General features: G+C 47.5%; 1 long non-coding RNA gene across 2 annotated transcripts; it reads right to left on the bottom strand.

The window, feature by feature from the left end:
• Positions 1-14,825: 14,825 nt before the first annotated feature.
• LOC147977554 (uncharacterized) lies at positions 14,826-17,651 on the bottom strand. 2 transcript variants are annotated; one of them, XR_015599447.1, is made up of 4 exons: positions 17,556-17,651; positions 16,861-16,940; positions 16,701-16,758; positions 14,826-16,615 (listed from the first exon to the last, which is right to left on the bottom strand). It is a non-coding gene; the product is annotated as an uncharacterized LOC147977554 (long non-coding RNA). The 2 variants fall into 2 exon arrangements; XR_015599446.1 differs by having other exon boundaries at positions 16,861-17,642.
• Positions 17,652-18,987: the final 1,336 nt, after the last annotated feature.

Genomic DNA, 18,987 nt, shown 5'->3' with positions numbered 1-18,987 from the left:
AACACCCAAATAACAAATGACGTGTCCGTTTTCCAAGGACATCAAGGCCCAGTTCTTTTGCCAGAATCTGGGGATTCTCCCAGAATCCGACCCCTACCCAGCTTCTCCCAGAGGATTGTAAAACAAATGGTGCTCAAAGATTCTGAGAGAAGCTGGGCAGGGGTCGGGTTATGGGAGAATCCCCAGATTCTGGCAAAGGCCCCAGTTCTTTTGGCCGATTCTCCTAAAATCTTGAGAATCGGACCTCCCCCCAGTTTCTCCCAGAATCTTAAACCCATATTCTTTTTTACAATCCTAGCTAGTTAGGATGTAAAGAGCTAGGATTGTAAAAAAAATATGGGTTACTGCACACTTTGAAGGATGATTTTAGAATTCAGAATGGATCTCTTATTTTTGGTTCTTTTACATGTTTGAAGTGTTATTTTGAGGCAGTTTTACAGATTGTTATCATGCATAAATACATAGTTGTAGTACTATAGTTAGTATTCATCAGGGACTCAATTATTTTTGGCAAGTCTTCTATTTATATGTGTTTTCTGAAAGAACAAACAATGTCTTTCTGATAACAAAAATTAGAAACTAGGTACTCCCTCGGCGGAGGCTAGTCATTTGAAAACATCGTAATTAGCTAGTTATGTGGTCATGGTCGTCGGTAGGCTTGGGCCGGAGGTTAGCAAAGTCGCACACTCCCCCCCCCCCCCCCCCCCCCGCGGTACGGATCAGTATTGACCTAGGTCACATCCACTGTATATATCAATTGTAAACCGCCGCATGGAATAAGTTGATCAGTTGTAAATACCAGGCATTTGTAAGCTCATGTGATATAGTGAAGATTTGCGACCATGGGTGAAGGAGGAGCCCGAGTCCTCGCGCAACCGCGGGGGTGTCTAGATCAGATGCCACGTCAAGGAGGAGCCGGGGTCGCTGCCGGCGCACAGCCGCTATGCCCGTGTTGACGGGCCGTGTCGCCGCTCCGGCGCAACCGCCATAGGAAGTTCCTCAAGGATGAGTTGGCGTCCGCGATCATGAAGGCGCCAGGCCGCTTGATGCTCGAGCCAAGTATGATATGAGACAAGTATGTAAGATATGCACGGGAGAGACTTATGGCACAATGATGATAGCAAGATAGTTTGCACGCTCAATGTAGCTATGCGGAGTAGGCGTATCACTAAGGTGCACAATATAGCGTGGCCTGGCAATTCACAACTCGCTAGTCTCAATAGGTAAGGTACGCAAAATGGCTCGGGTTATCAAGTGCAATGGCAAGGAAATATACAAGATGTCGTCGATGTTACCGTCCTTGCTTACGGTTGGCGGTGTCAAAGGATGGATGGCCGTTGTCGATGCGGAAATGTCGTGGTGGATGTAGTCGATGGCACAATACAAGTGTCCGGTGGTTGATGAAGATGTAACCGTCCCTAAGTATCCGAAACACCTTAGGAGACTCAAATCACAACTCAAACAACCACAAATGCAATAAGAACCAAAAATGGTTAGGTTGCGGAAGTTCTATGTGGTGGTGTGGAAGTTATGGCGGAGGGCCTATGCAAAGATGGCAAAATTCAAAAACTATGATGATGGCAAATGATGGTGTTAGTATTTTTGTGGTATGGAGGATGTCAATAGCTACAAAACGAGCTAAATAACGCGAAAATTGGACTCCGGTTGAATTATTTATGGCCGAAACGATTTTACGAAGTGGGGTGAAACTGGGAGGTGCGGGTGCCCGGGGGTCCAGGTGCCCGGGGATGGCAGAAACTTTCTCGTATTTGTTCCGGGGGTCCAGGTGCCTGGGGTGCAAGGTTCGCGTGCCCGGGGGTGGCCGAAAGTTTACGAAATATTTGGGGAAAAGTCACAAATCGAAGGATTTTGCGGTGAAAAAGATGGGGAAGATGGTGGATGGGCTAGATCCACTTGCCAAACAACAAATCCATGGACCAAAACAACAAAATCTCACTATATCTAACAATATGCAAGAAAAATTTTTGGGGCTATTTTTGTGGGGATTTTCGAAATTAGGACGAAAGAACAACAAAATCAAGCTAGCAAGTGGGGGTAGGGGCTCCAAGATGTGAATCAACCTTGCTCATGATACCAAGATGTAGGGTGAAACCCTAGGAGGGATCTTTTCACACTTGGAGGGGGAAAGAGGGAAGAGCACACAAGAACACAAGGCAAGAATCACCCAAACATACCCAAATCACACATCCACTAGAGTAGCAACACACAAGATCCACAAGAATACAAGATCAATACAAGGAAAATAGCACTAGGGTAAAGTTCTTCCCACTCCTAAGGGAGGTGAGGTCTTGGTGATCCTATGATGGGGATCCTATCTCCAAGAGGCGGTCTTCATCCACAAGGGGATCTTCTCCAAGAGGAGGCCTTGATCTCCAAGAGGAGGAAGATGAGCAAAGCTCTCCAAATATCTCACATATACTTTGCTATCCTTACAAATGAGCTAGTGAAGGGGTACTTATAGTCTAAGGGAAGTTGGGGATACATGGGGGCAAAATAGTCATCCAAAACCGTCAAAACGGGAGAAGCATCGTCGGGATCCGGGCACCCGGGGCAAAAGGGGCCGGGTACCCGGATGGTCCAGCAAATTTGGCCTAGTTTCGGGAGGGACCGGGCACCCGGGGGTCACGGCCCGGGCACCCGGGGTTGAGGCCCGGGCACCCGGGGAGGGGCGGATGGAGCACGGCATAGGGGGCCCGGGCACCCGGGGCCGGCTGGGCGCGCCAGGGTTAGGGGCCGGGCACCCGGGCCGGCTGGGGAGGAGGGGCCGGGCACCTGGGCCACCAAGGCCGGGGCCCGGGGTTGGCCGAGTGGTGGCAGCGCCCAGCGGGGGAAGGCCTAGGCACCCGGGGCTGGTTGGCCGGGCACCCGGGGTGTCCAGAGGAGTCCACCCTTCCCTCTCTTCCTTCTTCTTCCTCCTTGCTTCCCTCTTCTCCTTCTCTTGTGGCTTGAGTCGTCGCATGAGCCTCTTCATGGTAATCTCCTTGGTACCTAAGAATGCAAAGAACCTCCGTTTGAGGTAGGACACAACTCTCGTGATAATGAGAATGTAGAGCAAAGAGGAAAAAGTCCACCTCGGTCTCGATGGCATATGCGCGCGCTCTCGTCATCGGTCTTCCTCGTGGCGAAGTAACGTCCATGGGGATGCTCCGCATCACATCTCCTCCATTTTTAGCAAAGTATTGAACTAGGTCTGAAGCCCCCATCATCCGGTGATCTTCCACACGATGGGGCGCGACAATGATCAAACCTACTCGGGGTGGACAAAGGCCAACGGCCTCTTCACCGACAATCAGCTGCAGCAGATTGTCCTTCATCAAGAATTGTTCAGCTTCCAGCAGAATAACTCCTCCATTTACAAATACATCATGCGCTTGAAGATGCTCTCCGACGAGATATGCAACATCAGCGTCCAGGTCTCCTATGAGATCCTCCTCACCACCTTGACGAGCGGCCTCCATGAGGACTTTGATAACGCTGCCCTCACCATTCTCACCATGCCCACTTTCAACAAGGACTTGGCCTATCTGCATCTTGAGGAGCGTCGTATGAAGCACACCACGACACAATAGTCCGCGACACCCTTGTCGCCGACACCTCGCGTGGTGCCCCTGCGCAGCGCAGGCTCAGGCGTGGCCTACCTCGTCTCTGGCTCCCTTCCAGCAGCAACCGTTGTCAAGCTCACCTCCCTTTGATCATGGTCGCCAACGCAACGACGACCGCATGAGGCAGGCCCACAACAACAACAACAACCAACAACGGAGGTCAGCCCCGCCTGGCTTACCATCAGCCAATGCCGCCGTAGAGTGCCAGCCACAACCTGTGTATTGGCATTGTCCGCACATACGACGTGCCCGTGCCCCGCGCTTCGGCTCCCGGTCTCCTTGGACCATGCCTAGGCCGCCAGGCCTTCTTCGCCGCGCCACACCAGTTCGGTGGCCACCCCAGCTACCCCACCTCGCCGCAGGTCCCGCCATCTCCATCACAATGGTACCCTGCTCTCCTGACCGCGCTCCAAACCGCTCCATCTCCAAGCAACTACGGCGACATTGGTGATTCGTTTATGGACACTAGGGCGACGTCACACATAGCCTACAACCCCGGTAATCTATCCTCCTCCCATCCCACAACCAAGACGTTGGGCATCAAATTTGGTGATGGGTTCTCTCTCTCTCTCTCTCTTACTCACATTGGAGACGCTCCTTTTCCAGCAACATCATTTTCATTATCTCTTAATAATGTTGTTGCCTCACAACATCTTATTAAGAATCTAGTTCTTGTTCGCTCCTTTACTCGTGATAATCCTGTGACTATTGAATTTGACGAGTTCAGTTTACGTTCGCACCAGGAAGGTTTTCCACAAACGTGATAGCCCAGGCGACCTGTACCCCGGGCAACCATCATCCTGCTCTACCGCTGCACCCGCCACCCTCTCCGTTGGCATTCATCTCTGGCCCGCCCGCCTCGGCACCTAAGGTCCGCCACTCTTCGTCAAATTCTCAAGAGATTTTCGTTTTCTCGTAATAATACTAATGATCATACCTGCCACGAGTGTCGTGTTCTTAAGCTTGTTTTGTCTTCTGGTTAGTTTATCTTCTACTATTGCTTCTTTTGCTTTTCAATTGATCCATGTCCGTGTATGGACCTCCCCTTTTTAAGGAATACTGTCTATCTCAATTACCTTGTGATTTTGGATGCTTTTTCTCATTATGTGTGGACCTTTCCCCTTCGACGCAAATAGGATGTTCTATTAACTCTCACTGTATTTTACTCCTATGTATCTATGCAGTTCGGCCATTCTATCCATGCTCTTCAAACAGATAAGCACACATAGTCTAGTCCATACAAGCCTTGACTTCGGTACAAAAAAGGGTTCTATAAAGGCTAGGTCTCAAGCATTCTAATCATCAGTGGAAGGTTATTTACATAAAAAGGGACAGTTTCCTCAAAAGCGAAAAAAAGTAAATGGCACGTCGAAGCCACGCATCACCTTCCAGTATTATTGGATATATACTACAACGACACACAAATGCATACTTGTATGGACAGGTGATGTATACAAGCCAATCAACACAGGTATGCAAGCTCTATGGAAGAGGGAAACACTGAAGAACCATAATTTCACACCGTGTCAACTTTGTGAAATTTCTTTCTTTTTCCATATTATTATTCAGTATAGACAAACAGAATGCAAATCCTCAGCTAAAAACGCCGGAGGTGATGCGCCACGACCCATTAATTCCTTCTGTGCCATCCCACAGAACCAGGTCATGGCGGTTACAAAAGTCGATCTACGCACGACTACAATGAGCCATGCTATTTCCTATGCAAGGCAACCGATCGACTACATGTTATTCCTAGGCATGGTGTTGCAGTCACAAGGGCATGTGCCATTGCTACTGCAGCAGGTACCCTTTACGTTGCACTCGTCAAAGACGTATCTCCGACAGCCCTCCTGAAGGCCACCGCCAGGGTGGCATATACCATTGCAGAAGGTTGCAGCCTCTGCCTGCACTAGTAGAAAAACCCCCATTCGTCCCGGTTGGTAAGGGCCTTTTGTCCCGGTTTTTGAACCGGGACTAAAGGGTCGTTACTAATGCCCTAGCCCTTTAGTCCAGGTTCTTACACAAACCAGAACAGATGGGCCTCCACGTGGCCGGTGCACCGAGCCCAGGCAGGAGGGCCTTTGGTCCCGGTTGGTGGCACCAACCGGGACCAATAGGCATCCACGCGTCAGCATTTCAGGGGCTGGGGTTTTTGTTTTTTTAAGTGGGGGGGGGGGGGGGTTGGGGGTTTTGCGGGTTAATTTAGGTGTTTCATATATTGTGTTAGCTAGCTAATTAATAGAGAGAAGTGTCCTCTCTTATGTCCGTGCTTGGTCGACGCTACGTACTATACATACGTATAGAGAGGACTAGACACGCTGGCTAGCTAGTAAGCAAACGAAGGAAACAGAAGATCGTGATGAACATATATGCATACAGAGAGAAGTGATATCGACCACCTCTCTTTCTCCGAGAGATTGGTCGAACAACAAGTTCTCGTATATCTATCCGACACTACCGGCTACATATATACAATAATTATCTCTTACAATATAATCTCCTAATTATATATGAACACAGGATCCACATAGTATTCTCCGTCTTCAGCGATCACGTGGTCAAGGAAGAATGCCGCCAATTCCTCTTGAATTGCTCGGAAGATCTGGTGGTAGGAGTTCATCCCGCATCCGAAAGATCTAATTTGAAGAAGGGGTCAATACATATATATATGAATAAATGAAACTCAACAAAAATGATGGTAATAAAATAAAATTGTAAATATTATTGCTTACGCACTTCATATTGTTCGTCAGAGTACCCCTGTTCACAGGTCGTGTAGCGGATGGACTCGCAAACGTAGTATCCACAGAAATCATTCCCTTGATCCAGCCACAACCACTTTACAAGAAATAGAGGTCAATCAAACTGATAAGCAAGCATGCCAAATGGTATTGATGAAACTAGCGCTTGAATCACTAGGAGACGCGCGGAACATGCTACTATAGTACTTACTTTCGGGTGTCTAAATTGCAGCTTCTTCGGCAGTCCCGGAGCTTTTTTGGTGAATTCTCTCCAAACCCTTCCAGACAAAGAAAAAAATTACTTGATATCAGGAAATGAACAAAGTTGCTGATATGGTGGATAATGATCGATTTAACTTACTTATCGAGGATTTGAGTCATGTCCGCATACTCCTGGGGATCTTTTCGTCTCGAGTCTAAGACGGTTACTAGTCCCTGCTCAAGCTTAATTTCTAGGAGAATATAGTGGAAACTGCGCACGCATGCATAACTCATCAATTACATTACTATAACCTGGACTAGTATATATGGGAAATCGAATATGCACAAGACAGTAACACTCACTTGAAGTTGTAAGGAAAGAGTATTATATCTTAGTTTTCATTTATTACCAACGATCGTAGCAAGTTGGCCTCGGTATGTTCGGCATGATATTTAACCTCAGTTGCATCTATGAGATTTGTGTTAATGAACCCAATATCACTGACTTGTCTTTTCTTCAATTCGGCGATCTTCAATCTGCATAATATAGTGAGGATAATTATAAATACATGCAATGAAAGAGCTGACCTATATAGAGAGACTTAATGACAGAAGTAGTACAACTTACAGACAGTAGCAGTGACCGTTGCTTTATCGAGGGCCCTTTGATTGAAAAACTGGAAGAACTCCTCAAATGGAACATTCAACAGTTCAATTCCAACGAGGTCATGCTCCTCTCTAACTCTCAGCGTCGAAGTATTCCTCCCCCCAGACTCTCTGCAGGTTTTCATGTACCAATCATGCAATCTTCGCATCATCGTTGTTAGAGATCTTTCATCTTTGACGAGAGGCTTCCCGTACTCGTATCTGTGTACCACCTCCAAGAAATCATAATGTATATCGTTGAGCAGGTAATCTCCAAGATTGCTATAACCGGGCACCATCCTCGAATCATTAGCGACGATGTCGCTAGACACCTTGAGCGGGGGGCACGATTGGTTCGCTTGTTCACCGAGCTGGGCAATTTTTTTCCCAGCTCGTCGTTCTTTTATCCTTTGATCACTGACAGTACTTCCCGACCGCTCCTCTTCGACAAATGTCTTTCCAATAATGCGCTCATAGTTGCCTTTTGGTGGAGACTTTGGTGGTTTTCTCAGGGCAGCCAGAGTGCGCTTCGCTTTCACCGGATCTACTTTCTCCTCCGGAGGTGGATGTTTCTTTGCTTTCACCCCTTGAAAGAAGTTCGTCACTTCGGCTCGCGCGATCTTCGCATTCTCCTCCAGGGTCATCTCGTATGATAACTTCTCTGGAGTCTTCAGAGAAGGACTGGATCTGTATTGCCACCCGCCTCTGGTTGTACTGCTAGACGCCGACAGAGCAAACGGAGCGGCTGCGGCTGTCTTCTTTCCTTGCTTACGAGGCGGAGGAGAAGGACTACGATGCACCGGAGCAGCCGGAGCGGCGGCGGGTCTCTTCCGCCCTTGCTGACGAGGCGGAGAAGGAGGAGGCTGGCTGCTCGGGCGCGCCGGCGCAGGCGGAGAAGGAGGCGGAGTGCCGCCACGCGCCGGAGAAGGAGGCCGAGTGCCCTGATCGTCACTCCCGGAGGAGGAGGCGGTGGAGGAGGCGGAGTGCCCTGACTCGCCGGAGGAGGAGGAGGAGGCGGAGGCATCCAGTTTGGAAGGTTGATGAGCTCCTTCCGCCATAGGCATGGAGTCTTCAGAGCAGAACCCAGGCGAGTCTCCCCTTCACCAGTAGGGTGGTCAAGCTAGAGGTCCTCAAATCCCTCCGTTATTTCATCCACCGTCACCCTAGCATATCCTTCTGGAATCAGACGACAGTGAAAAGTTGCGCCGGGTTCAGGAGGTCGTACAGAGCCGACAGCCGCCTTGACTTTGAAGTTCTGACATTGCGTCATAAGGTGGCAATGTTGAGACTCCGTGATAGCATCCACGGGGTAGCTGGCAGGAGCCGTCAAGACATGCTCTGGCTGAAGCAGCTCGGTGGAAGCCACGCTGCTTCTCCGCTGAGATGGCGGGGTAGCTTCAGGGGAAGCTTCGGCAAGTCGTTTGTTACGATTTGCTTCTCGTTCCTCTATCGCTTGTACCCTTGCATGCAGCGCCTGCAGTTCGGTCTGCAACACTTTTTTCCTACTCTCCTGGCATTTTTAACCGCCTGCGTCTGGAAAACCAGCCTTCCACGGAACGGAGCCTGGCGTGCCTCGTGTCCGTCCAGGGTGCTCAGGATTCCCGAGGGCCATTGTGAGCTCGTTGTTCTCTCTGTCTGGAACGAACGTCCCTTGCTGCGCTGCATCGATATAGTGCTGAAGCTTCTTGACTGGTATTTTCATTTGCTCGTCCGTCCAAAGGGACTTCCCTGATACAGGGTCCAAGGTTCCGCCAGCCCCGAAGAACCAAGTCTGGCAACGGTCTGGCCAGTTCATTGTCTCTGGTTCGATCCCTTTATCAAGCAGATCATTCTCAGCCTTGGCCCACTTAGGCCGGGCTTTGAGGTAGCCACCTGACCCCGTGCGATGGTGAAGCTTCTTCTTCGCAGCATTTTGCTTGTTTGTCGTCGACATCTTCTTACTCTTTTCCAATGTCTTGTGGGCCACAAATGCGGGTCAGTGATCTCTGATCTTCTCATATTTGCCGATGAATTCTGGTGTCTCTTCTTTGTCGACAAGCCTTTTCAGCTCATGCTTCCATCTCTTGAATAGGTCTGCCATCTTCTTAAGAGCAAAAGACTTGATTAATTGCTCTTTAACTAGCTTCTCCGGATCCTCCTCTGGCGGTAGGGTGAAATTTGACTTCAGCTCAGTCCAAAGATCATCTTTCTGCATATCATTGACATAAGACACCTCAGGGTCTTCGTTCTTAGGCTTATACCATTGGTGGATGCTGATCGGGATCTTGTCCCTAACAAGAACCCTGCACTGAGCAGAAAATGCATCTTTTGTCCGGATGGGTTCAATCGGTTGGCCGTCGCGCATGATTGCTATGATCTCAAACCTTTCATCCGAGCGCAACTTTTTCTTCGGGCCTCGTCTCTTTACCGAAGTTGTGCTCGATCCGGAGGGCTGGAAAAAAGAAGAAAGACGAGAGTTAATTAATATGTGTACATACCAAAACAATGAATGCATCAATTAGCTAGTCAGTACAGGCTTAACTAATATATATATACCTGGCCGGACTCGGTTCAGTCACCGGAGCCGTCATCACGATCTCCTTCTTGCACCGTCATTGGGTCACCGAAGCCGTCATCACGGTCTCCTTCTTGCACCGGCATTGGGTCAAAGGAGCCATCATAATCATAGCCTGCTTCTTCACCCCGTCCTTCTAGACCATCGGTGTCGTTGAGAAATGAGAAGACGGCATCACTTCCTTGTGCGATTATGTCCCCCAACACCGCTTCTATTGCTTCGTCTCGGGGGTTGTCCATAGTTTCTACAAATATTTACAACATGGCAATTATTATTCAAACATGACAGATGGATATATTAGTGGCAAACGTAGAACTAGCTAGCTAATCACAACAAGGAATCATATTAGTGGTCTCGACGCTGCTTCTCTAGGGTTTGGGGTGGCCTCGACAACGCTTCAAGGGTTTGGGGTGGCCTCGAGAGAGTTTGTCGGGTAGGGGCGCGGCGGGAGGGGGTAGGAGATCGACATCGTTTTTTCTAGGGTTTGGGTGTCCTCGAGAGTTTTGGTCGAGCGAGAGGGTCGGGGGGTAAGATCGACAACGACGACATACATACACGGGAAAATAATGTTATCGGGGAGGGGGTATATCGATCGACCCCCCCCCCCCCACGTGTTGAAGTTATCGGGAGGGGGTAATATCGACAACGACGACATACATACACGGGAAAATAATATTATCGGGGAAGGGGTATATCGACCCCCTCGTGTTGAAGTTATCGGGAGGGGTATATCGACGATGACAGACCCGATAAAACATAAGAAAACGAAGAAGAAACAAAAAGAGGAGAAGAAGAAAGAAACAGAGGAGAAGATCAAAGAAAAAAAAAGAAAAAAAAGAGGAGAAGATATTTTTTCTTCTTCTCCTCTATTCCTTTCTTCTTCTCCTCTTCTTTTTCTTCTTTTTTCCTCTTCTTATTTATTTCTCGTCTTCTTCTCCTTTCTTCCTCTTCTTTTGTCCTTTTTCCTCTCATTCTTTTTCTTCTTGTTCCTTTCCTAGCTAATATATAAAACTTTTCTAAAAATGTAACTTTTGCATATATAAAAAACTTTACATACATACATACATACATACAAAGCATATATCCATACATCAACATATATGCAAAAAAACATTACATCAACATATATGCAAAAAAACATCATACATATATCATCAACATATATGCAAAAAAGCATGACTATATATGTGCAGCGGTGGCGGCAGGGGGCAGGGCAGGGTGTGGGGGCTCACTATGGGCGGCGTCGGCGACGACGAGGTCGGGGCCGGCCTGAGGCAGAGGCGGTGGTGCGCGGGGCAGGGGACGGCGTCGGGGCGCGATGCGGGGCGGCGACGGCGTCGGGGCGGCGCGGGGAGGTGACCAGGACGGCGCGGGGTGGCGCGCAGCGACGGCGTCGGGGCGGCGCGGGGTGGTGACGGCGCGGGGCGCGGGCGGCTACGGGGGCGGCGACAGCGTCGGCAGGGTGTGAATCGGGCAGCCTGGCGGCAGCGGCGGCGTGGGCAACTGCAGAGATGACTGAAAAACGCTAAGTGTTTGCTTATATAGCAAAGCCATTGGTCCCGGTTCGTGGCACCAACCGGGACCAATGCCACCTTTAGTCCCGGTTGGTGCCACCAACCAGGACTAAAGGTGGGCATTGGTACCGGTTGGTGCCACGAACCGGGACCAATGCCCCCCTTTAGTCCCGGTTGGTGCCACCAACCGGGACCAAAGGCCTTGCGCTGCCCGCGGCCAAAAGTTTAGTCCCACCTCGCTAGTTGAGAGGGGCTCGGAGTGGTTTATAAGCCCCACTGCGGCTGCCCTCTCGAGCTCCTCTCAAATGCAGGCTTACGGGCCTAATGTCACACTCTGCTGTCTGTGGGCCTATTGGGCCTTCCGCGGGACTGAATCCTGGCCCAGGTGGGGTTTCTAGTCGTATTCAGACCGTGGTGGCCCAATAGGTGGCCGTTTTTTTTGTTTTTTTCCAGTTTTTTTGTTTTTTGCATTATTTATTTTGTTTTGTTTTTTGCTTTATTTTTTAATTCTTTTTTGCTTTTATGTCAGAAAAAATATAAACTTTCTGTTAGTGCCATTAGTTTTCAAATTTGAATAGTTAAAATTTGAATTCTTTGAAATTTGTGTGAATCACAAGTTTGTGATTAACTTTTCTAGAAAAATAGTTTTTTTTTTCATTTTTTTGTTTTGTTTTTTGCATTATTTATTTTCTTTTGTTTTTTGCTTTACTTTTTAATTCTTTTTGCTTTTAGGTCAGAAAAATTATAAACTTTCTGTTAGTGCCATTAGTTTTAGAAAAATTATAAACTTTCTATTATTGCCCTTAGTTTTCAAATTTGAATAGTTAAAATTTGAATTCTATGAAATTTGTGTGAATCACAAGTTTGTGATTAACTTTACTAAAAACATGAGCATAGATGCGCCTATCGAGAGAATTCAACCTAAATTCATAATAAAATTCTATGAATTTCAGAGAAATTCAGTATGAATTTAGGTCAAATTCCCTGTATAAGGGCATCTATTTTCACTTTGAGTGGAGCTCAACAAGGCAGAGAGGGAGGAGCTTATAAACCGGTGTGAGCGCCCTTCGGTTGGCGAGGTGGGACTAAACTCTGACCGCAACAAGGACCAACCCTTTAGTCCCGGTTTGTGGCACAAACTGGGACTAATGGTCATGGGCCAGGGGCGAGGCTCATTGGTCCCAGTTCGTGCGTGGAACCGAGACCAAAAGGTCCAGACGAACCGGGACCAATGGCCCACGTGGCTGCCCTCTTGAGTGTTCTTGGTGAGAACATAGTTGACAAGGAGTGAACTGGGATTAATGGTATTACGAGGGCTGAACCATAAGACATTAAAGCATTTCAAATGAACTCTGAAAAAGTTGAAAGTTGGCATGGTATCATAATTTCACCCATATAGCATGTGCATGTACCAAACGGACAATGGTATCATACTCGTCTGTTACAAAGTTGGCATGGTATCATCATAATAGTTGCGGGAGAAAGTCTTCACTTTTTCTTCGCTTGTGTCATTTGCTTATTGCGCCATAACTATGGATAATCTTCATCGTTTATCAGGATGCTTGGGTCAGCCTTGACTTTGAAGGGAGGAATTTCATGAAACTTTTCATAATCTTCAGACATGTCTGTCTTGCCCTCCACTCCCACGATGTCCCTTTTTCCTGAAAGAACTATGTGGCGCTTTGGCTCATTGGATGATGTATTCGCTTCCTTATCTTTTCTTTTTCTCGATCTGGTAGACATGCCCTTCACATACATAACATGTGCCACATCATTGGCTAGGACGAATGGTACGTCAGTGTACCCAAGATTTTTCAGATCCACTGTTGTCATTCCGTACTGTAGGTCTACCTGTACCCCGCCTCCTGACAGATTGACCCATTTGCACTTAAACAAAGGGACCTTAAAATCATGTCCGTAGTCAAGTTCCCATATGTCCACTATGTAACCATAATATGTGTCCTTTCCCTCTCGGTTGCCGCATCAAAGCGTACACTGCTGTTATGGTTGGTGCGCTTTTGATCTTGTTCAATCGTGTAAAATGTATTCCCATTTATCTCGTATCCTTTGTAAGTCAATACAGTCAAAGATGGTCCCCTGGACAACAAGTACGTCTCATCACAAACAGTGTTGTCACCTCTGAGACGTGTTTCCAACCAACTGTTGAAAGTCCTGATGTGTTCACATGTAATCCAGTCGTCGCACTGCTCCGAGTGTTTGGAGCGCAGACTGTTCTTGTGTTCATCGACATACGGGGTCACCAAGGTAGAGTTCTGTAGAACTATGTAGTGTGCTTGAGACCAAGAATATCCGTCCCTGCATATTATTGGGTCCCCTCCAAGCGTGCCTTTTCCAGTCAGTCTCCCCTCATACCGCGATTTAGGGAGACCTATCTTCTTAAGGCCAGGAATGAAGTCAACACAAAACCCAATGACATCCTCTGTTTGATGGCCATGGAGGTGCTTCCTTCTGGCCTAACGCGGTTACGGACATATTTCTTTAGAACTCCCATGAACCTCTCAAAGGGGAACATATTGTGTAGAAATACGGGCCCCAGGATGACAATCTCGTCGACTAGATGAACTAGGACGTGCGTCATGATATTGAAGAAGGATGGTGGGAACACCAGCTCGAAACTGACAAGACATTGCGCCACATCACTCCTTAGCCTTGGTACGATTTCTGGATCGATCACCTTCTGAGAGATTGCATTGAGGAATGCACATAGCTTCACAATGGCTAATCGGATGTTTTCCGGTAGAAGCCCCCTCAATGCAACCGGAATCAGTTGCGTCATAATCACGTGGCAGTCATGAGACTTTAGGTTCTGAAACTTTTTCTCTGGCATATTTATTATTCCCTTTATATTCGACGAGAAGCCAGTCGGGACCTTCATACTGAGCAGGCATTCAAAGAAGATTTCTTTCTCTTCTTTCGTAAGAGCGTAGCTAGCAGGGCCTTCATACTGCTTCGGAGGCATGCTGTCTTTTTCGTGCAAACGTTGCAGGTCCTCCCGTGCCTCAGGTGTATCTTTTGTCTTCCCATACACGCCCAAGAAGCCTAGTAGGTTCACGCAGAGGTTCTTCGTCACGTGCATCACGTCGATTGAAGAGCGGACCTCTAGGTCTTTCCAGTAGGCTAGGTCCCAAAATATAGATTTCTTCTTCCACATGGGTGCGTGTCCCTCAGCGTCATTCGGAACAGCTAGTCCGCCGGGGCCCTTTCCAAAGATTACTTGTAAATCATTGACCATAGCAAGTACGTGATCACCGGTACGCACGGCGGGCTTCTTCCGGTGATCTGCCTCGCCTTTGAAATGCTTGCCTTTCTTTCGACATTGATGGTTGGTCGGAAGAAATCGACGATGGCCCAGGTACACATTCTTCCTGAATTTGTCCAGGTATATACTTTCAGTGTCATCTAAATAGTGCGTGCATGCGTGGTATCCCTTGTTTGTCTGTCCTGAAAGGTTACTGAGAGCGGGCCAATCGTTGATGGTCACGAACAGCAACGCCTTTAGGTTAAATTCCTCCTGTCTGTGCTCATCCCACGTACGTACACCGTTTCCATTCCACAGCTGTAAAAGTTCTTCAACTAATGGCCTTAGGTACACATCAATATCGTTGCCGGGTTGCTTAGGGCCTTGGATGAGAACTGGCATCATAATGAACTTCGGCTTCATGCACATCCAAGGAGGAAGGTTATACATACATAGAGTCACGGGCCAAGTGCTGTGATTGCTGCTCTGCTCCCCGAAAGGATTAATGCCATCCGCGCTTAAAGCAAACCATACGTTCCTTGGGTCACTTGCAAACTCAGCCTAGTACTTTCTCTCAATTTTTCTCCACTGCGACCCGTCAGCGGGTGCTCTCAACTTCCCGTCTTTCTTACGGTCCTCACTGTGCCATCGCATCAACTTGGCATGCTCTCCGTTTCTGAGCAGACGTTTCAACCATGGTATTATAGGAGCATACCACATCACCTTCGCAGGAACCCTCTTCCTGGGGGGCTCGCCGTCAACATCACCAGGGTTATCTCGTCTGATCTTGTACCGTAATGCACCGCATACCGGGCATGCGTTCAGATCCTTGTACGCACCGCGGTAGAGGATGCAGTCATTAGGGCATGCATGTATCTTCTGCACCTCCAATCCTAGAGGGCATACGACCTTCTTTGCTGCGTATGTACTGTCGGACAATTCGTTATTCTTTGGAAGCTTCTTCTTCAATATTTTCAGTAGCTTCTCAAATCCTTTGTCAGGCACAGCATTCTCTGCCTTCCACTGCAGCAATTCCAGTACGGTACCAAGCATTGTGTTGCCATATTCGCAATTGGAGTACAACCCTTTTTTGTGATCCTCTGACATGCGATCGAACTTCAGCTTCTCCTTTTGACTTTTGCATTGAGTCCTTGCATCGACATTGACCCAGCGGAGATGATCATCATCGGGCACATCTTCTGGTTCCTCTTAATCTTCAGCAGCTTCACCCATTGCAGCATCATTGGGCACATCGTCTGGTTCCTCTTGATCTTCAATAGCTTCCCCCGTTGGAGCATCACCGTATTCAGGGGGCACATAGTTGTCATCGTCCTCTTCTTCTTCGCCGTCTTCCATCATAACCCCTATTTCTCCGTGCCTCGTCCAAACATTATAGTGTGGCATGAAACCCTTGTAAAGCAGGTGGGTGTGAAGGATTTTCCGGTCATAGCAAGACTTCGTATTCCCACATTTAGGGCATGGACAACACATAAAACCATTCTTCTTGTTTGCCTCAGCCACTTCGAGAAAATGATGCACGCCCTTAATGTACTCAGAGGTGTGTCTGTCACCGTACATCCATTGTCGGTTCATCTGCGTGCATTATATATAATTAAGGGTGTCAAAAACCATTACAGAACATCATGAATAGATAATTAAGTGACCAAATTAATAGAAGTTCATCATCACATTAAAACCAAAGTACATACATAGTTCTCATCTAACAACATATAACTCTCCAGAGCATCTAATTAATTAAATCATACACTGAAACTATGTAAAACATTTCAATGCGAAAACAAATGCGGTCATAATCGCAACCAAGGTAACAATTGATCCAACGACATAATGATACCAAGCCTCGGTACGAATGGCATATTTTCTAATCTTTCTAATCTTCAAGCGCATTGCATCCATCTTGATCTTGTGATCATCGACGACATCCGCAACATGCAACTCAAATATCATCTTCTCCTCCTCAATTTTTCTATTTTTTCCTTCAAGAAATTGTTTTCATCTTCAACTAAATTTAACCTCTCGACAATAGGGTCGGTTGGAATTTCCGGTTCACATACCTCCTAGATAAATAAAATCTATGTCATGTTGGTCGGCATAATTTTCATAAACAATAAATGAACCAATAGTTATAAAGATAATATATACCACATCCGAATCATAGACAGGACGAGGGCCGACGGGGGCGGATACCAAAACCATAGCACTATATAATAACAAGCAATAAAATAGTAAGAAAATTAGACAAGTATAATCTAAAGTAAGAATTTTTTTTCTTTCAGAAAGAAGATAAGAACAAGAGGCTCACCACGGTGGTGCCGGCGATGAGATCGGCGCGGGCGATCGACGGCGGTGAAGACGGGAATGGGACGTGACGGGCCGCTAAACCTAGACAAATCTCGAGGAAAATGAAGCTTTGAGGTCGAGCTTCGAGAGGAGAAAGCTTAACTAGTGTGGCTCGGGCATTTCATCGAACACCTCATGTGCATAGGAGGTGAGCTAGAGCACCACAAAGCCCTCCCCTCGCCGGCCAGAGAAAAACAGAGCACTCACTGGAGTGCTCTGCTCGCGGGCGAGGGGTATATATAGGCACCTCATTGGTCCCGGTTCGTGGCATGAACCGGGACTAAAGGGCAGCCTGTGGTCCCGGTTCAAGCCACCAACTGGGACCAATGGCGGTGGGCCAGGAGCCAGGTCCATTGGTGCCGGTTCGTCCCACCAACCGGGACCAGAAGGTCCAGACGAACAGGGACCAATGGCCCACGTGGCCCGGCCGGCCCCCTGGGCTTAAGAACCAGGACCAATGCCCCCATGGGTCCCGGTTCTGGACTGAACCGGGACTAATGGGCTGACCCGGCCTGAACCAAAGCCCCCTTTTCTACTAGTGCTGACAGCTGGTACGACATTGAGTCTCGCACTCGCTGCATAAAGGCCTCGGGTCCCCCAGGGAAGACGTGATCAACATGGAGAAAACAACAACAGCAGCAAGAAGAGAAGCCCCACCTGCGGCCATTGTTGCCGAGCAAGCTTTGTAGCTAGAGAGGTCAATGTGTGGAGCAATAGAAGGTGTCGAGATAGGAGATGTGAATGAGCTAGCTGGTGACTTGCTATATGATATGGTGCGCCTCCTCATACTATTTATAGGCTAGCTAACTTGCAGTGGAGGATACGTAGATCTAAACTAAAATATATGGATGGATGACTATCTAAAGTAAATGACATCATGTTACAGTCTGGCTAAAAAATGTTACAAGTTGTGTTGAGGAGTGTCACCGGGCTCCATTAATTTCCCGGCACTGTCTTGAACATCTCCAATATGAACTTTCACATCTTCATTTTTGTGGCTCACCCGTCAAAGGGGCTAGTACTAAAATTGCTTGGTAACAATGTTTTTTGACATATATATAGCATGCACTTCTGTTGAGTACTTTTTTTTACTCCAGAGAACAACCACTTGAATGGCTAGCTTGACACTTGAGCTAAATGCATAGGTTTTGATACCCCGGATTACTTGTCAATACAAAGTTATTTAACGAAGCATTGACTTTGATGAGATCAAGATCAGCGGATCGATCCTAGATTTACTTGCAACTAGCTTTTATTAAGTGATGCATTAATTGCTTGTAGTGTTCACATCGCATGAATTGACTTTGATTTGGTCTTCGCCAGCCCCATCTTCAGTTCTTGATTTATGTTAGTCTGGTAGGAGGGCGAACATGGACTTGTTAACTGCAAGTCGGGGCAAGACGCGGCGGTCGGGGCATCATGTGACTTGCAACTGTTTCTCATTTTGTTTTTGAGACTGAGCAAGTGAGCATCCTTGTGATTCATGTGATTCATTTGTTCCATCATGTGACATGATAATTTGGAGAAGGAGGGACGTCCGGTACGTGCGTCATGCATCCATCAGGAGTGTGGCATCATGCACTTAATAATAGTAGAAAAGAACAGTTACCTCAACAAGGAACATGGCAAAGGCGCGTCTCAATTTCCTGTGTTATTGGAAACTACAACGACACACAAATGCATACTTGGATGGACATGCTGATGTATACAAGCCAATCAACACACGTACGCAAGCTCTATGGAACAAGAACATTGAAGAACCATAATTTCACACCGTGTCAACTGTGAAATTTCTTTCTTTTTCCATATTATTCAGTACAGATAAACAGAATGCAAATGCGGCACGACCCATTAATTCCTCATGTGCCATACCAAAGAACCAGGCCATGGCATTTACAAAATCTACCCATGTTATTTCCTATGCAAGGCAACCGATCGACTACCTTGTTATTCCTAGGCATGGTGGCACCCTTTCTTCTTGCAGTTGCTGTTGCAGTCTTTGTTACAGGTGGGATAGCACTGGTCGAATATGCACACGTGCAAGGTTCGCAATGTAGGGAGCCGTCGCTGACCCCCATGCAACCTTTTT

This window comes from Triticum urartu, chromosome 3A (assembly GCF_056163025.1).
Source record: "Triticum urartu cultivar PI428250 chromosome 3A, HENAU_Tu73, whole genome shotgun sequence".
NCBI lineage: Eukaryota > Viridiplantae > Streptophyta > Magnoliopsida > Poales > Poaceae > Triticum > Triticum urartu.
Note: the sequence above shows the minus strand (reverse complement) of the source record. Positions and strands in the feature narration are given on the sequence as shown.